Source organism: Lutjanus erythropterus, chromosome 6 (genome assembly GCF_056507025.1).
Source record: "Lutjanus erythropterus isolate fLutEry1 chromosome 6, fLutEry1.hap2, whole genome shotgun sequence".
Taxonomy (NCBI): Eukaryota; Metazoa; Chordata; class Actinopteri; order Lutjaniformes; family Lutjanidae; genus Lutjanus; species Lutjanus erythropterus.
Genome location: NC_139322.1, coordinates 1,669,292 through 1,690,932, shown reverse-complemented (window position 1 = coordinate 1,690,932; position 21,641 = coordinate 1,669,292). Strand labels below are relative to the sequence as shown.

Genomic DNA, 21,641 nt, shown 5'->3' with positions numbered 1-21,641 from the left:
TGTAAAGTCTATGAGCCGAGCTGGAATTTGTTGGCAGAGGCAGTGTGAGAAACACCACATAGAGCAGAAGTAAACCTGGATGTTAGAAAACTTTTTGCTGTTTGCATCAGGAGAGTAACTCTCATTGGAGTGAATGGGCGTCATCGTTTGGTGTCCACTTCATAAAAGATCCGTGCCACATGAACTCCACCAGCGTGTTACGACAGTCTGCATGCAGCCTGAAAGGTGAAAACCGGGGCAAAACTCAATGCACCATTCTCTGGAGCTTGTTAACCTCTGAGTGCACGGGGATAACTGAAGGAAACCGAAATCTACATTTTATCAACTCCTTTCTCCTCTTTTGTGGATGGTGGTGGCTGAACGGCAAGAGGACAAAGTTTAGAGTGATTTAGTAAAAAATACCTGAAACAACAAAAGTCAGAGAGATAAAAATAGGACCTTGAATGTCCCCCCAGTCCCCAGTGGAAATGATGCCCTTGCTGTTTTTTTTAGTCATAGTAATTCAGTGTATTTGCATTCTGTAATTGTCTCTCCTTATCGTTGTTTCATTGTTATCATCAAAGTGTCTGTTATCAAAGGGGATCACAGGAATCGATGCACGTACAGGAGCAGGTGTGGAGGATAAAAGCCGGTGTCACGCTTCGTGTGATGTAGAAGGTCAAATTGGATTATGAGTTCTCATGTTGGATATTATTATTGACTTATTAAAACAGCGTGATGTGATGTGACTTCTCAGGCTGCAACAAGTAGTTCATCTTAAGTTGCACTTCTGATAACATGGCAGTTGGAGGTGTGTGTGATAAAGTCCTGAACCTGCTGTTACCATCAGTGGAAGTCATAAAATGAATCAGGGCCAGATATCAGTTAGGATCAGTGTAAAACAATGAGCGGGTCTGAAAAGTGACGTCAATGCAGAGGTGCCTCAAACCTGCATTGTTTCTAATGGCCAGCAGGGGGCGACTACACCGATTGCAAAAAGAAGACAAATTATATAGAAGCGTATGAGAAAATGAGTTTCTGGTCTCAGTCACTAGTTGCCTGACCTGACCTGGTCAGGACACCTCTCCACAATATTTAATTTAAAGTTGTATTTTGACACACATTTCACCTTTAACAAATATTGCCAATCCATATTTTAATTTCGATTAATTGTTTTTTGCAGATTTTTGATTTTTTGTCTGTTATGATGCCTGTCATTAAAGGGCTGACATCATTGTGGAGAATAAAATAAATTATCATCAGTAACATGGAACTATTTTGGTTTGAAAAAAACTGCTTTCAAGGATGAATCTGAATGATGAAAATCTGACCTCTAATGCAGCGCCGACATCGGTGCAAAAGAAAATTTAATGTTCAGAACTTTTCCCATCTCTTCCTTGTCCCCAGAAGATTTAATGAGCCCCGGATCTTTTGTCTAGCGCCACCCTCAGGACAAACATTTTCACATTTTTAGCTTCACCACTGATGAAGCTTTAAGATTAAATCATCAGTATGTTATTTTTTTCTGTCCATATTGTGGCTGTAATTAACACTTCAGCCTGTAGGGGGCGCTAACAGCACTTCTCTCCTTTGTAAAGCCAACATGCTGCAGTGTTTCCTCCAGTGTGACTTTACATCAGCGCCTCATAAATCACCTCATAAATCTGCCGCACTTTAATTGTCCTTTTCACTTTGTTTCAGTGAGACAGAAGGTCAGCGAGCTGTTTTTTATTTATCTTAGAGCAGCTCTGATTGGTGTTCGCCCTCCTTGTATGGTTATATGATAAAGCCCTTTCTCCCCGTCCTCCCCTCCAGTTCTCCCCCATCCTCCCCCATCCTCCCCCGTCCTCCCCCGTCCTCCCTCGCTTGTAGCAGAATTGATGAAATTGGTAATCGTTATAGACCGCTGCTTCGGAGCGACTGACCTTCAGAGAGACTCAGAGAGGAGGATGAAGGGAGACAGAGAGAGACGGAGGGAGAGAAAGCGGTTTTAGTCTTAATGAATCTAAATTCTTTATAGAGCGGGTTTAAACAGCGACACTTTCTGCAGCAGCAGTAGAGCCAAACTAACTGCAGGCTGTAAGAAGATATTTTACTGTGGAACAACTCTGCAGTTACAAATCACAGAGGACAAGAAGAACAGAGGAAGTTACTTCTTATTACTCAACCCATATTTTGATTATATGTGCAGCCACTTTTTTATTCTGTCAACTGTGTAAATTTTATTATTTTTCAAGAGAAAATCTGTAGTCTGTTGGCAAGAAAAAAATCAGTGAGCAAGGCATTAAATTTGCTAAAATTAGTCCAGTAAGGAGTATAAACAGAGTTCTGGAATTATAATCCAGGTTTTCAGGGATAATTTGGATGTATAGTTGGTTTGGTTGATACTTCTCCACAGTCAGTGTCTTACCTGTGGAGGTCGACACGCCTCCAGTTTGGAGGAAGCTCAGCAGTGTCCTGCTGTGGACAGGGTCAGCAGCAACATGAATTATAGGCACCTAAAAAAACTATATCAGTTTAAGTGTACACTATATTTAGAATATTTTCACCACTGTATTTTGCTGTCAGACAGACTTTTCTGATGGGAAACTGACATATAAGCCAAAAATCGCTCTCTCCAGACCAGCCAAACTAATTTAACCTCACAGAACGCAGGAGTTGCTGGTTTACTGCTGCTTTGATCTGTTACTTTGTTTGTGTTATTTAGTGACTGTGGCATTTTAAAAAATAGTTCAAATTCACCAAAGTCACACAATAACACAAAGAACCTAACAGATCAAGAACAGCAACTCCTGTGTTCTGTGAGGTAAAATGACTGTTTTTGTCAGTGGAGTTTGGTTGGTTTGGAGTGATATTCGGCTTGTATAAAGGTGGTCCTCTGACAGAAAAAGGCTGTCTGATGGCAAAGTAAGGCAATGAAAATATTCTAAATATAGTGTACATTTAAATGGATATTGATTTTTTTCAGGTGTCTAAATTACATGTTGCTGCTGACCCTGTCCACAGCAGGACATTGCTGAGCTTCCTACACCGGTTCTCCTGCTGCTTCTCTAAACTGGGGGCATGATGACCTCCATCTGTAGGTGACACACTGACTGTGGAGAAGAACCTCATACAAACCTGCGTCAAAAAATCTGAACTATCTGTTTAAGTGGTTGTGGGGTAAAATCATGGTTCGAGTTACAGGGGAGCTAAGGGCACAGCACAGCTCCCCCGAGAAGGAGACGAGCTGCCATGAAAGCCTGTTTTGAGACATTTAGGGTGAGCTATGAAAGATGATGTTCCTAAAATAGGGACAGACAGACAGACAGACAGACAGACAGACAGACAGACATGCTGCACACCGAGTTAAAGAAATTTGCTGAACAATGTGTGATGTAGGCTGTGATTCATGAAGGACGTGATTGAGAAGCAGAAGAACATTTCCTGTCCGTTCTTGTTTTTTTTGCTCTTGATTAATAATTGATTCTTTGATTTTGAAACAGTTGCCTTACATTCTTGTTATTTAGTCTCTATGAAATGTTACAGAAGGGTGTCTCTAGTATAAAAATGTAGAATTTTTTAGCAGTAACCCTGCGATTGCTCGTGTTGCTTGTGTGTGACATGTTTAGTTGTGGGGACTGGAAAACAATGCTCCCTCGAAAGCCACTGTGTGTTTGTTTTGTCCATTCTGGGCTCCTGTAGAAACATGGTGGTGCAACATGGCCGCCTCGGTGGAAGAGAACCTGCTCCTTCTAGGAATATAAATGGCTCATTTTAAGGATAAAAGTCCACCTCACTGTAGAATTTACAGTGCATGTTACCCTCATCTCTTCATCCATAAGCTCCTCCCTTTCTTTCCTCCATTTCCTTCCCTTTTCCATGTGGATTGCTGTTTCAGTTAGTGAGACAAACTTGTTTTGATGGATGTCCTTTTTGACTTTGGTGCAGAAACACGCAGGATTTCATGTTCTTGTTGGATTTTAGATGACATCAATTAGTGTATGTTGGTGGAAGACATCGTCATGTTTGGGTTTTTTTTCTAAATGTAGGTTTGAATAATTTAAAAATCTGTCCCCGGCTTGAAACGACAGCTACTTATTTTACTGCAGCTGGTGTGTGTGTGTGTGTGTGCGTGTGTGTGTGTGCGTGTGTGTGTGTATGTTGCATAGTTTAAAAGTAGAACTGCTGAATAAAACAGCAGCAGTCAGACATGATCTCACGATGCCCCACCGGATACAAACACACAAAGAGCGAGGAAGAGAATTAAACTCTCCAACGACGTCTCCAGGAGAGGTACTGATGAGGTCACTGTCAGTGTGTGTGTGTGTGTGTGTGTCCGCGGGGCTCCATTAGCTGTGACATGCTGAGTAGAAATGGAGCAGAGTGATTCAGACTGACAGAACAGGGTGAAGACAGGCAGCAGGAGGAAGTGAAGTGTGTTTCACATGAAGGTCACAGATGATTTTCGTGTCCCGCGGGGAAACCTGTTGGTGCTCGAGATGACTGTTACCACGGTCACCAGAGACTGACACCATCCCAAAATACTCCAGAGCAAGAACACACCTGATACTGTTCTGACAACCTGTAGCATTATGTAATCAGAGGTGGGAAGTAACTGAGTAAAAATCATTCATTATTGTACTTAAGTAGTTTTCAGGTATGTGTACTTTACCTGAGTATTTATTTTTCTGACATTTTTTTACTTTTACTCCTGACATTTGAACACAAATGTCTGCACTTTATTTTTAATGCATTTGAGAAGAATTCTTCATTATTTTTATTTTGTATCATCGTGCGCTGCCGTCCAACATCAAGACTGATTTCAACTTAAATGGACGGAACAATAACACATGGAAAAAATGATTCATTGGTGTATGAAAGATGGAAATGGTGTATAAGATGTAACAAAATGAAAAACAGTGACAAAAATATGACCAAAAAATAATATAAAAGATGTAACAAGACAAAAAAGACATAGCAAAACCAAAACGATGTAAAAAAAACACAAGACGTAATGAGACAAAAGACATAACAAGATGAAGAATGATGTAAAAGACGTAACAAGACAAAAAGGAAACAAAAAAGATATTAAAGACGTGATAACAAAAAAGTACGTAACAAGACGAAAAAGACTAAAACAAGCTGAAAAACAAAAAGAAGTAAAAGAAGTAACAAAACAAAAAATACATAAGACAAAAACAAACTAGTGTAAGAAGATATATCAAGACAAAAAAGACGTAACAATACGAAAACGACGTAAAATATGTAACTAGACAAGACAGAGACTCTGGTTCAGTTAGCTTTGAACAGAAATGTCCTTCAGAGGACGACTTTTTAAATACTTTGAGGACATTTCAGGGGCTGGACTTTTTCACTTTTACTGCAGTAAACAAGTTGAATCAGTGTTCCTGTCAGTCTTTTTTTTTTTAAACATAAGTATCTGTACTTCTGCTTGTGTTTTTCTTTCATCACCAGCTGTCAGAATCAAAAGTCCAGTTTTTGAAAACTCCTTTCACAGTTGGATGAGGTTGACAAAACCAAATATTTTCTATTTTTGATTCAGTTTCTGGAAATATTTTTGATTCTTCTCTTCACCATCTGCTCAGCGTTGCCATAAATCGCTCGTTTCCACTTGATGGACATCACCTTTCCATGAGCAGCTTTTGTGTTTGTGAGATGTGATCAATAACATAATCGATGTCTCTTCAAATTGCCATTTACGGCTGCCTGTTCTGCTCCGGTTGTCGCTGAGTTTCTTTCACAAAAACAGTAGAAAGAAGAGAAATGAGCAGATGAAAGCAGATCACATTTAACAGCTTCAGGGAGACTTGAAACATTGACAGAAAGTTAATTCAGCTGCTGAAGACGCTGGTGACAGAAGACAAGACGGTTTGTTTGACATCTAGGTTTTGGTACTAATAAAAGTTCTTGTTAAGGTCGTTCTCACAGTCTGTGGCTCATTTAATGGGCAAAATTGCACTTTCCACACCCATCAGTGCCGATTGTGGAGGGGCAGTTAAGACGGGGTGGTTCACTCTGTAAAACTCTGAGGTACCCAGTGGATTTCCTGAGCTGCTGAATGCTGAGACGTCATTAACCACAGAGACAGAATCTGTGACCACATGACAAATATTCTCATATTCTCTCACATCGCAGCAGGATGTTGAACAGTGTTTCCATCCAAATGTGGTGGAAATTTGAACTGAATTTTAAGTAAATTGGCAAAAGAAAATGTGAACATAAGCTTGTTTCCATTCATTACTGTTATGTGATTATTAGGAGCTGGTTCAGCAGTTGGTGGCACCAATTTTCCATCCAGAAAACCATAAAACAACTGCAGAAGAAGAAGACGCAACAAGATGATGTATTTAAAAAAGTGCCAGTAGAACCTAAGACAGTTAAAATTAGAAAACATAACATAACATTTTAATCCTGTGCAAATTTGCCTGCACATACTCTCCGCTCATGTCTAGAAGGGAACCCTAGATTTGTGAATTTGCACATCTTGTTTGTTCATTGTGCACAGCCTAACAGCAAGATAAGATTCATTTAAAGCTCTGAAAAGTCACCCAAAAGTTTCTTGCCCAGTTCATTATGGATAAACTGGACGTTTTGTTCAATGCTGTTGGGTGGCTGCAGGTTAACTTATTAGAAAATACCACGGGGTCGAGTGGGTCAAGTGACAAAGCAGCAGTTGGAGTTATTTATTAACTTCCAGAAACGTTGTGTGCAATAGTCCAATTTCTACCTTCTCTCCATGTGTGTGTCCCTCTCCCTCAAACACACACACACACACACACACGCGCTGCTGCAGTGGTGCACACAGCTGTGCATCCAGTGCACTCTGATCGATGCTCAGAGTGCGACAAATTAGGTTAGATCCTGAAGCTGTGGACTTGTTTTTATTGCAGCCAAACACCAGGCTAAAATAAGACAGTGTAGACCTCCACATGTGGACGACTCTTCTGTTAAAATTCACTGTGGAGATGTGAAGGGAAAATGAGGGAGAGAAAGAGTGAGAGGCTTCATGTCTTTGATGAAGGCTTACTTGTTTTGCTGCTATTCGATAAAGAACATTTAGAACAGTTGGTTTATTAGCCTAAATGTTCCTGTGTTACTGTGCACAATGGAGAAACTCTGATAGCTTCTCTTTAGCACTTTGAAATACAGTGCTGAAGCTTCACTGAGGTGGGAGCGATGGATTAAAGCGCCTTCTGTATTTCATATCATTTTACTTTTTAAAAACTGGTTAATTTTTGTTTAATATGTGTCAGCTATTGAAACCAGAATTAATGGAACCTGACCTCCCTAGTTCTGTCAGATCTGAGTGGTGTGATTGTGGATCCATTATAGAGCCATGAAAAAACAGCTCACGCAAAAAAGGCATGTGACTTCAATGTTTGTTACGTCAGAACTTGTGCAGAAAAAGTGTCTCCATCTTCTATTAAGAGCATTAACTTTTTTTTTTTTATGAAAAAACAAAATTCACCTCAAGCGAGTGTAAAAATTAAATTTGATGTTTCCAAACAGAGCTTGTGAGATGCTGCCAGGTGTGTGTCCTGTTTACCTGTCTCAGGGACCAGGACCAGTCAGTCAGATCACAGGGTGTCAGAGAAGAAGAGAATATTTCACATGAGGAGATGTGATGCTGTCAGATGTTCCCACGGCGTAAAGATCCTGAAGCTCTCCACGATTTCCACGATTATCTGAACTATACCTTCAAGTTGTCAAATATGCAAATAAAAACCTAAATCTAGAATATCAGAATATGGATTTTTTTTAGTTTATTTTTGAAATCATAAATTAGTCCAGACTGAATGTTTTCCCTCTGTTGAGAGAGGCAGACCATCTGAACAGGACTTGTATGACTAAATTGCATCCGTACTTGAGAAGGAAATCGGTACAGAAGAACATGAGTGCATAGGACCTCTAGATGCAGCTAATTTTCACTTCTTGTCCCTGGTTAGACTTTTAAGAGATCTAAGCAGACATGGAGATATCAGGCTGCACAGTTAATCACAATATTATCACTGTATGGCCAAGTGCAATATCCACATCACAAAACCAGACCCAAATTTTTCTCCAGATGTAAGAAAACATGTATGTTTGGTTCAGACACCAACAAATGTCACATCATCAAATTGTAATGATCATTCCCACTAATCATACCTCAAATTGCAATTTCAGTCTCCATAATTGCAATATGACTTTTTTTCTCCCACCCATTGTGCAGCCCTGATGGAGACTAACAATAAAACAAATTCATACATTAATATCATTATTGTTTCCAAATAATGAAAACAACAGAGCAATTCAGTGATCTTCATCAAATTATCAAATTTTGTTGCTTCGGTCGCTGAATATTCAGCAACACACTGTACAGTCATGTATTATTTATATGAACACAAACAGACCGTTTGTGTAGAGGATCAAGTAAACAACTGAGGTCATCAGTTAATTTTTCTCCTCCAGTCACATCTGAAGGTAAAACACACATTTCTTTTTTCAGATGAGAGTCAGTGAGGCTGCTGGGGATTTTATAATAATAATAAATGACTGAAACAATGTTGATGCTGGGCAATAAAAATAACATTGACTTTTGAGAGAAGAGAAGAGGACAGGGGAGAGGGGAAGGGAAAGGGAAGGAAGCAAGGAGAGGAGGGGAAATAAGAGGAGAAGAGGAGAGAATAGAAGGATGATGAAGAGAGGAGGAGGTGAGGATGAGGAGAAGAAACAACGATGGTTGAAAAGCTTTTCACTGAAGCATGAAATGAGAATTGGAGGGTTTTTACTGGTGGAAAACACACACACACACACACACACACGCACACACACACACACACACACACACACACACACACACACACACACACACACAGAGTAACAGAGTAACACACAAACCAGCAGATACCATTTTAGGTAGAGGGTCAATGATGTGATATGGGGGTCAGAATTTGAAGCACTGAGACAGAGTGTGTGTGTGCAGCATTTATTAACAGTTATTAACATGTATTTACATTAGGGCCCCGTTCACACATGCAGTCTGTCCTGAAATGTTCAGGAACATTTCCTGCATGTTTTGTTTGTGAATGGGAGCAGGGATCAGTATTCAGGAAAATCTGCACCTCAGTACGGCTGTGTAATGTAAGAAGCAACACTGTGGGCACAAGCAGCTGAAGGGTTACCTCCATCTGACAAATGACACTTTGATGTGGAGCGAACGAACCAATCACAAGACTCCACACACCAGACAAAACAGCTCCTCACCCGCCACGTTCCTGAAAATAAATTTTTCACCACGTGCATGAGGGTTGGGTACTGAACTCTGTACTTTCACAACTCTGTACAGCAGTGATACCCGTCCCTAGAATTTGGTACTGGTACCCAGTGGTACCTTTTTTCCAGTACTTTACTCTCTCACTCTTAACAAACCGAGTCTCTATGTCACCACAAACCACAAAACTAACAGCGATGGAAGCAGAGAAGAGTGATAGAAACGGAGCGCAGCTGAGGTGCTGTCAGACACTTTATCCAGGTGCATCCACAGAGCGCACCGAGCAGGTGACGCTTGCTTCTGTACTTGTTGTTTGTGCTTGTTTTCACCATCGACATCGACTCAGATTGTTATAGTTGGTATCTAACAACATCAAGAAAAGGATCTCAGCAGTGAGAGGCTTTAGAAACAGCTGTTTGATTGCTCTCACCAAACTCACCAGACTCCTTCTGCATCATTGTCGGCTTCATTCAGATTTTACAGAAACCAAATAGAACTCAACAAAAAAGTCTTGGTTTGTCTTTCTGCTGTCCAAACGATCACCAACTCTGGTTGGTCCAAATAATTCACAGCGTAAAGGAGCGCTCAGCGTGCAGCGCAGGTGATGCTGCACAGCGGCTGCAGCCTCAGGAGAGAAACTCTGCAGGTTCACTGATTTTATAACTGAACTATTTAATTTCTCTGACTGTCAAAATCTCATATTTTCACATCACAGATGATGAAGAACGGCATTAAAATGCAAGTCTTGTAAAACATATTCATGAAGGTTTATGTAGGATTCAGTGAGGCGCACTGCAATGTAAATATTCTCAATATTCTGTATAAGACCAAATCTGATTCGACTTAAGAAAATCATAGTTGGGGACAGGAGGAATTTTATCAAAAGTGCAATATGTTTTTTTGCAATTTTCAAATCACTGGAGGTGCAATATTTGTTAGAGGCAAAATGTGAGATGTCTCTGTTATGTGTGCTGAGTAAACCAGTAAAACAAAGAGTGGGCCCAAAATGCAGAGTGGAACAGAGGAAGCAGAGTTCAAAAGGGATTTAATTGCAAACAAAAAGGTAACAAAAGCTCAGGCTTACTTTAACAACGTGGGTGTCCAAAACACAAAATGAAATTCACACCATTGTAATTTTAACATGTTTTTCAATCCAAATAAGAATAATAATGTATAAATTATCATTACCTCTAATATTGCAAATCATATCGCAATTGCATTATCAGTGAAACGATCTAGTAGATATTTTTTCTAAATCATTTAAAGAGGACACATATGCAAAACACAAAAAACAAATCACACTTTATGATCGACTGTTTGACAATAATTGAACTAAAACCCGTCTGTGTCGGTCGTAGCATCAGAGACGAACAGAGAAGAAAAACGTCTCTCTGTCCAGACACTGTGGTGGACAACAGAGTCTCAGAGATCAGGTTCAGGTTCAAGTCCTCGACCTGCCTGAAGATTTCTACTGTGTGGTCTGATTATCCTCTGGCAGCCAGCACACACACACGCACATGCACACACACACACATACACACACACACACACACACACACACACACACACACACACACACACACACACACACACACACACACACACACACTCTGCACCCCCCAAACAGACCACCAGCCCAGCTAATTGGAGATGTTGTATCACCTCCCTCGTGTCTCTTGCTCTTTCTTTCACATTCACACACACACACACACACACACACACACACACACAGAGACACACAGACACACAGCAACCCAGTGGGAATTGGCAGCTTGGAGCGAATTGAGAGAGAAGGCAGAAAGTCATTACTTCTCTCACTAGATCGTGTGTGTGTGTGTGTGTGTGTGTGTGTGTGTGTGTGTGTGTGTGTAATCCTGCCATCAGTATGCCGGTCATGCTTTGCAACAGAGGGAAGGAAATTGAAGAGAGGGAGAGAGAAAGAGAGGAGGGGAGAATGAGAGGAGGAGGGAGGCGACAGTCCAACATGGAGTTCTTTTGATTACAGATGGTAAATGTGCCTTCAGTCACCTCCTCCTCCTCCTCCTCCTCCTCCTCCTCCTCTTCGTCGTGTCCTCGCTCCCTCTCACTCAGGGGATTTGAGGTGGACGTGAGAAGAATCTCTGACCGGGCTGTGTGTGTGTGTGTGTGTGTGTGATGTGTGCGCTGTACTGTATTCGGTGTGTATCGTAGCGTTTTTATTACAGTGCAGTGGGCTGTCGTGTTTTTAAAGCCGGGGTCACTGAGGTCGTCTGCAAGAAGTTGGAACTGAAAAAACTCCCCGTGTTGTTGTTCAGTCATCTGAATTCAGTTTATGAACGCAGGTCGGGGTCGTGGATGAAGTCAATTTTAGGATGAAGATGGTGCATTTTTGTTTAGGAAGGTCGCAGTCAGGGTTCTTTGGCCCCAAATTGTCATCCGAGTCAGAGAAATGAGGCTTTCAGTAGTAAAAGTACAAAGTTTAGTTTCTCATAAAACATCCACAAAGATCTGAGTGAAAATAAACCTTCATAAAAGCATTAGAAATTTAGACAATTTCTCATGAGCGTGTAGGCCGGAGATCAGATTCGATTGATCCCAACAGGGAAGCTAAACACTGAACTGCTGTGGACGTGGTCAGCAACCAAAAACATGTACAAATCAATATCAGTTTAAATGAACACTACCTCGCAGAAAACAGGAGCTGCTGGATTTCTGCTGCCTCGATCTGTTAGTTTGTTTGTGTTGTTATGTGATGTCGGAGTTTTTAAATGTTAGTTCAGATCTGAAGTAACGTTACCTGCTGTGTATCGAGGCAGCGGTGGACCAGCAACTCTCATATCACCTGTGAGGTAAAAGTAAGGATTTTTCAAATGAGTCCTGGTGGCTGTGGAGGGAACACAGACGCCGGCTTCAGTCTGCCATCCAGAGGGGCTTTCTGACAGCAAAGTGAAGGGAAAAAATGTTCAAAATACAGCCAAAATCAAAAATTGATTCCTGCAAATTTCTGGAAAGAAAAATTCTGTTGCACCTTCGCAGTAACTGTCATGGATTGTGATGAGTTGTGGAATCAGTTGCATAATTTTTGTAGTGAATATCCAAGCACACCCAGTTCAAACTTAATACAGGAAAGTGAACAAAAACTTAAATTACAATGATTCAAATTTGGATTAAATCAAATTCAATTCATTTTAGATACTAATGTAGTTACATGGTAAGAAGACTACTGTAGATACTGGTTTCCAGAGCTCAGGTTGGTAATGTTGGAGAAACCAGCAAGAGTAAGATCATTTTTGAAAGTATCCAGCAGAAAAATTCCCTCCGTCTGCTCCCTCCAGGCCTCCACATGACACACACTGCCTGACTACTGCTGGAGATAAAACTGCATGTTTTAAAGTGTCCTTACTGTGACCAGTCCAAGACACACCTGTAATAATCCTGCTGTTTAATCAGCAACTCTCCATGTCACACCTGTCAGGTGGAGGGATTATCTTGGCAGAGGAGAAGTTCTCATTAATACGGATTTTAACACATCTGTGAACAAACTTTCAGAGAAATAAACCTTTTTCCCTGCACAGATTAAGTCTTTGATCTTTGACTTAAACTCATGACAAATGGGAGCAAAGAGAAAATTGTGGCATTTATATTTTTGTTGAGTGTTTCAGGAAAATATCAGTTTACCCCCAAAACAAAATGAACTTGATAATTACCTGTCCAACAGGAATAGAGGAACCATGGTGTCACCTTCAGGCCCTTCAGCTCCCTCAGAAAAGCCATCCTGTCTCTGAGTCTCTGACTCTGGTTTGACGTCCTGCTTCATCCAACCTCTGGACATTTTGGCTGCACTTTCTCTGCTGCTTGTGCAACCAGCTCACTGTAGCTTTAGTATCATATAAGCCTATCGTCGTGGAAGACTCCGTGCAATTTAGTGCACGGGCTGAGTGTGCATGATAAGGGTTGGATGATCACCTATTATTTCATATTATCCAATCGTGATTACTGGTGATTGTCAATACACGATCTGATTGGTAGGCAGCTGTGGAGCAATTATGACCGACCTCACCAGTGAAATGTCATGATTAAAATTATAAACCAGCACAAAGATCATGAACCAGCATGTTCAGAAAACATTACAAACCAAACATTTGCATTTTGGGACATAAAACAGTTAACTTGATAAACTCCTCAGTTCAGTCCAGCTCAGGGCCTGAGGCATTATGGGAAATGTGGGCTGTTGCCAGACTCTGATAAAGTTTGAGAGAGGACAGAAGGTGAGAGGAGTCAGAAGGAGCCAGGAGGACAGACAAACAGTGTTCTGACTGTAATCAAAAGATGATGAGTGCAGATGAGTGTGTATTATGTCTGTTATTGTCCATAATCAAACGGGTGAATAGATTCTGCAGGTGTGTGAGATAACAAACCGGAGCTGACTGTCCAGAGAGCAGCACACACCGTCTGCATTACAAATTGTAGATAATACATTTTTTGGGGGGCATCAACCTTGACTTTATGTGCACACTGTTGAAAAAATCAGGCTTCAGGTCTCAGTTACGCCTGTGAGACACAGCTGAGACACAAACATGCAGGAGCAGACAATGCATACATAACATAAAGATAAAAGTTTATTATTTCTCTAATGCTGTTTGCTGTCAGTGTGTTCAGCTCAGTGTGTGTGTGTGTGTGTGTGTGTGTGTGTGTGTGTGTGTGTGTATGACAGTGTTTGCCTTCTGAGTGAGAATTGTAACCAGGGTTTTGGTCAAATGAGTTTATTTTATGATAAGATAAGATAAACTTTATTGATCCCACAGCAGGGAAATTCACGTTACAGCATGTCAAATAGTACAGATAGAAAAAGGAGTGAGTGACAATAGAATACTTATAGAATAAAGATAAAATAGAAAAAAATAGATATCAAAGAATAAAAAAATATAAAGTACTAAATTGGACAGTCAGCTTTCACTTATGCAGATATATGGAAGTGTTTGGATTTATATATATATATATATATATACATATATATATATATATGGATAACTGTGCAGGATAATTATAACTAAAAGAAAAGCAACATGAACAGTGTTGTTTTTCAAAGGCAGATTGCTCAGAAAGGCAGATTGGATTTGAGACGTGTCTGAAGTGTTTTTGTGGTCTGAGTGAGTTTTGAAGGTGACATTAACTGTTTGATCAGGATGCATGTTGGTGCTGCTGCAGACGGAGTGAAGAGTTTTTAAAAAGTGACTTCAGTGTTGATCGATGCTTGTTAGCAGCTGGAGAAAAAACTGTCCATGTGTCTGTTCGTAATGTGACAATATCACAGTGTTGTTTTCCTTTTATAATTATTATAAATAATATGTGTGATGTCATCACATGCAAAGTCTGTTGGTTGAGCAGGAGCTCATGGGTGAAGCACTACAGCACAGAATCAGTGGGCTGCAGAGCAGAGTGACAGTTTTCTTACTGGCTTTGGCTCAGTGAGAATGACTTTGTTCAGAACATTAAGCTTAAACCTCTGAACAGTTAGTTTGTTGTTTACAGCAGACTGGAATTTCTCATTCATTCAAGCAAATTACACCGATTTTGGCATAAGTGTGCAAAAGAGTAAATACAATTTTCTACAATGTGCACAATAACCACCTGCTCACGGCTCGCTGATCAAAACTGATGAGTTGATTCTCAGAGAAAATGTGAAAATCTTCACAACTTCTAAACGTTCTTTCATAATTAGAGCTGTCAGATTGTACAATGATCCATTCAATTATCAAAATCTGTCAGACATGCATATACTGTATATTCACATACATAAACATGTATCACATTTAATGTTTGTGATTTCTGTTAAACTGGCAAAAAAAACCAGGAATCACATGGAGGTCATTATGTTTCTGTTTATGACTTTAAATGAAAGATCGAAGGTGAATTTTCTGTTTGCAGTTTCCCTTGTTGTTTTTGCTCGTTCTCTGAAACAACTCTCCTGTGTGTTTGCAAAAGTTTGTAACTCACCCAAAACATTTTGTTCATGCTTGAAAAGCTCATTTTTGTATCAGTAAATTTTACCAGTGCAGCCAAAATGAAGAGTTGTTTTATCATCGTGTGAGACGTACTGTTGGAAATGTTTATATGCTTTTTCATCTTTTTCATGTTTTTTTTCACCACGACAGTCAATCCTGGAAATGTGGCTCATATGCAAATATCTGTTTTGTTGTATTTTTTTGTTAACACTTGACAGTGTGCTGAATAACATCTGAATGTTACATCATTGTGTATCATACAGATCTTTTTAGATTCAGATTTCAACAGTAGCTAAAAATCCAAACTGGACCAGCACTGTGGTACACACATTTAAGCAATGTGTTACATGTACTGTAAACAGAAAATTCAGATTTGATTTTTCATACAAAGTCATATGCAGAAAATATGCCACAAAATGACACCCATGTGACTCACAGTTCATTGCTGTCAGCTGGCAGCTCATTTTCCAATTTAACAGACACCAGAAACAGTCCATGTCCTGGATCTGTGTGGATTTTACTGTGTGTCTGACAGAATTTGATAATGAACGGCTCTAACAATGAAAGAATGATGACGAGTTTGACAGTTTCTCTGAGAATCAGCTCATCAGTTTTGATCAGTGAGCTGTGTGCAGCCGGTTATTGTGCAAATTGTTGACAACTGTAATGACTCTTTTGCACACGTGGTAAAACATGTGCAGTTTGCTTGAATGAATGAACATGAACTGTTCAGGGATTTTACCTTAATGTTTTGAAAAAAGTAACTTTTATTGGAGGATTGAGCCAAAGCGAATGAGAAAAACTAAATGAAACCAGGAGTGAAGTTGGAGGTAAAACAGAAAAACTTGATTAATCTATTTTCAGAGCAAATGGATCAAACAATGAGGGGAAAAATGTGCAGTTCACCCTCCTCTGTATTTACCACCACACCCCTGCTACACAGATAAATTATTATTATTACATACAGATGTGTGTGTGTCCTTCTCTGTGGACTACAGTGATGCACTGTGTTGACTTTAACCAGTGAACTTGTTGAAATCTAAATTTAAAAAGCTCAGTGTGATTCATAACAAAAATGACATTTGTGCTCAGTAAGAAATCAGTGTCAACAAAAAAGTGGACGTTACAACCTTTTGCAAACATGCAGTAGAGTTGTGATGTCCCATGAAACAGCTGTGACAGTTGCACTTGTAGTTTGGAGAAAAGTTAAGACTGTCTCGAAAAATGAGCCAAAAGAATTGAGAAAAACTGCGAGCGAAGAAGCAAGAAAAGCTTTTTGCAGTTTGTACTCCATTCTTATTAGCCACCATCCAGTTCTTAATCGTACCTCCATGAATCTACCATACAGAATACTTCAGGATTGTCTTCTCAAAATTCCTGGACTTTAAGGTAACTTTTCATCATGAAGTTTTGTCAGATTCCTTTCTAATCAGCAGCCATATGGAGCTGTACATTTAGTTTGATAGTAATATAATAAAAAATCATTTATAACCAGATGGTGTCAGGAACTAAACTCGCTCCTTGAAACAACGAACAGTTGTGTGACGGTGGTGTGACGTGTGAGACGTTTTATTCCTGATGTGTGATGTGTGTGTGGACGTCAGAGTGACTGTGAAGCTGCTGAAGAGCTGAGAACAAACTGAGAGACCCTGGTCCTCTGTTAACTGTCTCTTCTGTCTCCGCTTGTCTCTGCAGGACTGAACACAGCAGGAGACTTGACACACTCTGCAGGTAAATCTCTTCATCACTCGTCATCACTGGTTCACACACAGCACTGGTTTAGTACAGTGTGTACACAGAAAACCTTTACTCAAGTACAAGTACTGTTACATTATTGAATATTACTGAAATACAAGTAAAAGCACAGGTGTTAGAAAAATACTTAAGTGAAAATACAAAGTATTCTTCTCAAAAACTACTCAGAGTATTAGTTACTTTTTAATAGCGATGTTTAATAAATTATTCTCTCTAGCAGACATTCAATTAAAGGTGTTTCTGTTTCTCCAAATCTTCAGTCTAAATTAAGTAAGTACAAATTAAAGCACAGACCAAAAGTATCCAAAAAAACCCACTTAATTAGAGTAATTTTAGTATTTGTAATTAGTTACTTTCATCCTTGACCAGTAGCATATTTCAGTTTGCTTTTGTTTTTGTGGCAATCATAATTCTCCTGACAAAACTGAATTATCTCATCAATCTCAAGATAAAAACAATGAAATTTACTGTAAATTATCTTAAAAGTTACATTAAAAACTAAACTGATATGAAACATCTGATGTGTTTATCTCTCTGTCTCTGTGACTCTGCCGTGTCGTGATCAGACGATAGTTAAACTTTATTATCTTGGTGTAATCAGAGTTCAATCAGCTCCACAAAAACAGTTTTTAATCTGAAGGTGATACGAAATTGTTTTATCATCATGAGGAAAGCTTGATATCTCAACATAACGAGGTCGTGAAGTTGTGATGTGGAGCTTTTCTTTGGTCATAAAAAAAAGGTGTGGTTGGATTGCAGAGTGTGTGTGCATATGTGTGTGTGTGTGTGTGTGTGTGTGTGTGTGTGTGTGTGTGTGTGTGTGTGTGTGTGTTGTGGAGGATACACACTGATTGATACACACACAAACGCTCGGCTCCCTTGTTGTGACCCAGTAACAGGAGCCTTACACTCACATTCCTGATTAATGATGCAGGTTGGACCCAAACAATGAAAACACATAAGCAGCCTGATACATGAGTACGTTCACTCCAACACATCGACACACAACACTGACACACACACACACACACACACACACACACACACACACACACACACACACACACACACACACACAAAGTCATCACATACAAACAGGCGACATGGAGGAGGACGGTGGTGCATTCAAGGACATCTGACAGTCGTTTCTCGTGCTTCTCATCAGTCTGTAATCTAACTCAGGTGCTCAAAGATAAACAAATCCAATCAAAACTTCTTTTTTTTTTTAATCACAGTTCTGGACCCAAAATTGTGCAAAATTATAGGTCAGTCAGATGTTACGACCATTTAAATGATGATGCAGTTGTGCAGCTTAAAAGTGAAACGTCTTCAGATTTTTCAGGACTGATTGTAGATGATGTGTCTGTGTCATCTGAACAGTGTTGACTTTGGTTCTGTGTCCACCAAAGTGTTTTTTTTTTCCCAGCTGGAAACAGCAGGCGCTCCTCTGAAAACACCCAGCTGGGAGCGTTTTTTTTTTTTTTTTCAGCTGAGACACTCTGGTTGCTATGATATAAAATATCTGCAGAAGTAACCGTTAATGTATGTGATGCAAGAACCTCATGAATATACTGAACTGTTATAAGCTTTATTGAAACTCTTTATACGCTTTAAGGGCTGGGCTCATTTACAGTGACATGCAGTAGACAATGGATTAAAATCTAAAATATAAAAACAAAAAAATAAAATAATAAAAGATTCAAAAACTACAAGATACACATACTAAAACCATTCAAATGAAACAGGTACAAACAGAGGCAGTGCTGATTTGGGACATCTGAATATTGATTTTTCGGGTGTTTTGTTAAGAGTTCCAGGTGGTCGAGGCACAGAAACTAAAAACTCATTAAAAACTTTTTGACTTTTAAAGTCTCTATCAGAGACTGTAAATAATGATGGACGCTGTTCCTCATACTGTGCAAAAATGAGTCCAAAATATGCTAGAAATATTCTAGTCTGTGCCATAGTGATCAGGGTTGGAGCTGAGGTATCGAGGTCCCGCCCACACAACCTGGCCAGCTCAATGGTGAACAGAGCTCAGCTCTCATTCATGATTTCAAACCTCCACTTAACCAAACATCAGAAATTGCAGAAACCATCTTTGAGAAACATTTATTTGACATGTACTTAGATTTTTTTAGTGTAGGAGGCGGGGTTTATGAGCTATACTGCAGCCAGCCACCAGGGGGCGAGCCAGATTTTCTCGCTTCATATCTGGGGAGCAGTGTTGTAGTTCTTCACTGTTGTTCTTCTGCACTTGGACAATGTACATATACGATGCAATGATTGGTCTTTGTGGTATTTGACCCGCCCCTTCTTCTACTGTGATTGGATGGCTAGTTAGTGATGAGAGTAGTGTTCTACCCAAAACTTTTCGCAACTTTCAGCAACCAGAAAAAAAAGTCAAATGTGCAGCGTTCACCGTAGAATAAACATTTTGTGTCTTATTATCATGATGCTGGTGTTTGTAGTGTACTGTAGTGTTAATACTTTGTAGCTGGAATATGAAAATTGTATTTGTCCTGTTTACCTCAGTATCGTCATAACAAAAGATAATTTTTTTTCATACCTTCGTACCTTCCTGACATTTTACTGGGGTATGCAGTATTATTATTTATTCACATACAGTCAATATTTCTTCACACACTGGTGGTTCACTATAAAACCTTTATAGCACAAAAGCACTTAAAACTCGGGATGAGCCGATCTGATACTCAGTATTGGTATCAGTCTGACACTGGCCAGAATCCCTGGATCAGATATCAGAAAACTTTCATGTAAATGCTTAACTAAACTTTGAGCAACATGCTGTGCAGAGAGACGTGAACAGAACTAGAACACGGTGCTGATGAATAAAAAAATGATGCTCAGAGTTCTGTGTGTGAAAAAGTGTGAATAAAAAGAAGCAAAAGTGTTGCAGCTCTGACTTGTCGTGTTGTCAGGTGTGAATTTCTTCCATCATGGGAGTCGAATGTTTGCTTCACAGTTTAAGAATTATGTTTTTTTAGGTGGTTTGGGGAAACAAAATGGTTCCATATAAATGTGTCTTGTCTCAAAGAGGGGAAAAGACGGTTGGAGGTGTGTTGCAGTATCTGTCAGTATTGGACATGAAGGAGCGGTGTGGAGCCATCGCTGCTTAAAACTGAAGCATATCTGTTCTGTCAGACGTGGATGATAGATGGATGTTGGAGCAACAAGGGGGCCATAAAGTGGCTACATGTTGGAATCTGCAACTAATCGTTTGTTCCTCGTTCACGGCTAAACTTTGACATCTGCTAACAGACAAACAGACCAGCCAATAAACAGAGCGTAAGCTTGTTGGCAGAAACACAGATCAGTGCTACAGACCCGCTGCTGGCTGGAGGAACAAACCTCAAACTCATCGAAATTAACTAAGTTCTGTTTTCTGTTTTGTAGATCTCAAAATGACTAAAAGCTTCATGTTAAACATCAGGTTCAGGAGGCAGAATAAAGGCACTGCTGTAGGTGTTACCATGTAGTTATTGATTAATGTTATAAAACAATGTGCCGTGTGTGTGTGTGTGTGTGTGTGTGTGTGTCAATAATGGAGGTGAAAGAGCAAAGACGACGAGGCAGTTAAAGAGTTTGTGTCTCAGTCTGAACTCTGCAACCTCGACAGAAAACACAGTTTGTCTCCCTGCAGATGATTCTGGTTCAGCTCCACATGACCTGCACTCCTCCACATTCCTCTGAGTGTGTGTGTGTGTGTGTGTGTGTGTGTGTGTGTGTGTTTTCCCACATGTGTTTCTGATCACTGAGCGGAGACACAGAGAGAGGTGGATGAGTCAGAAAACTCAGGAGTCGTCGCGTCGACACACGCTGACGTCTTTTTCAATTTCCACTGGCAAAGATTAGAACGATTCGCTGATTGATTGATTAAGCGATTGAGTGATTTGGCCGATTAAGTCACTTAGCACGTCATTTATTGTCATGTGGATGTCAGATTATTGACCCACAGAGAGAACCCTCCTCTTCTGAAATATTATCTCCCTGTAAATTTGAAACATTTGTGTGTCGTCTCTGAATGTGTCAACATTTCTCCTGCTCGATCTTCATCTGAGTCAGTATTTCAGCCAATATTGTCTTGTATGAGATGTATTGTGTTTGTTTGTACAGGATATCAGCTGATAAGAAAAGTCATAGAGGCCACAGATTGTTTTGTCAAACTAAACAATGTTTTTATTACATTATATAGTTTATTTCCCTTCAGTAAAATGTTCAGATCTTCATCTGAATACTAAAGAATCATTTTAAAACAACAACAGAGTTAAGGGATCATTATCAAAAAATATAAGAAGACATTACAAGACAATATCAGACGATATGTGTGACTGGTCAAGCTGACACGTGACGTTCTGAGTGAACTCCACTGATGATGACTGGGACACGTGAGCAAAGTGTAGCCAGAAAACAGACTGTGGGTGTTCATCAGAGAGGCCAGACTAATGTCCACCTCATTCTCCACAGAGGCGTGCCTCCATCACAGACGTGACACAGTCTAAAAAGTGCTTTAGTCATTTTCCAGTCCATTGTTTGTCTTATTTTAACCCTCTAGATCCCATAGCATCCCAGAGACATTTCACAGAGGGACCACTTTGTTTCAAGTGGAAAGAAAGTTTTTCCAGTAGCTTCTACTGCAGAAAGAA

At 39.9% G+C, this 21,641-nt stretch overlaps 1 protein-coding gene across 1 annotated transcript in view; it reads left to right on the top strand.

Moving 5' to 3' along the window:
- Positions 1–21,641, top strand: part of LOC146324588 (extracellular sulfatase Sulf-2-like) — a 115,082-nt gene that overhangs the window by 9,419 nt on the left and 84,022 nt on the right. The window contains exon 2 of the mRNA XM_084720162.1: positions 16,915–16,950. The gene's annotated coding sequence lies outside the window, so the exon portion shown is untranslated. The remainder of the gene's footprint in view (positions 1–16,914; positions 16,951–21,641) is intronic.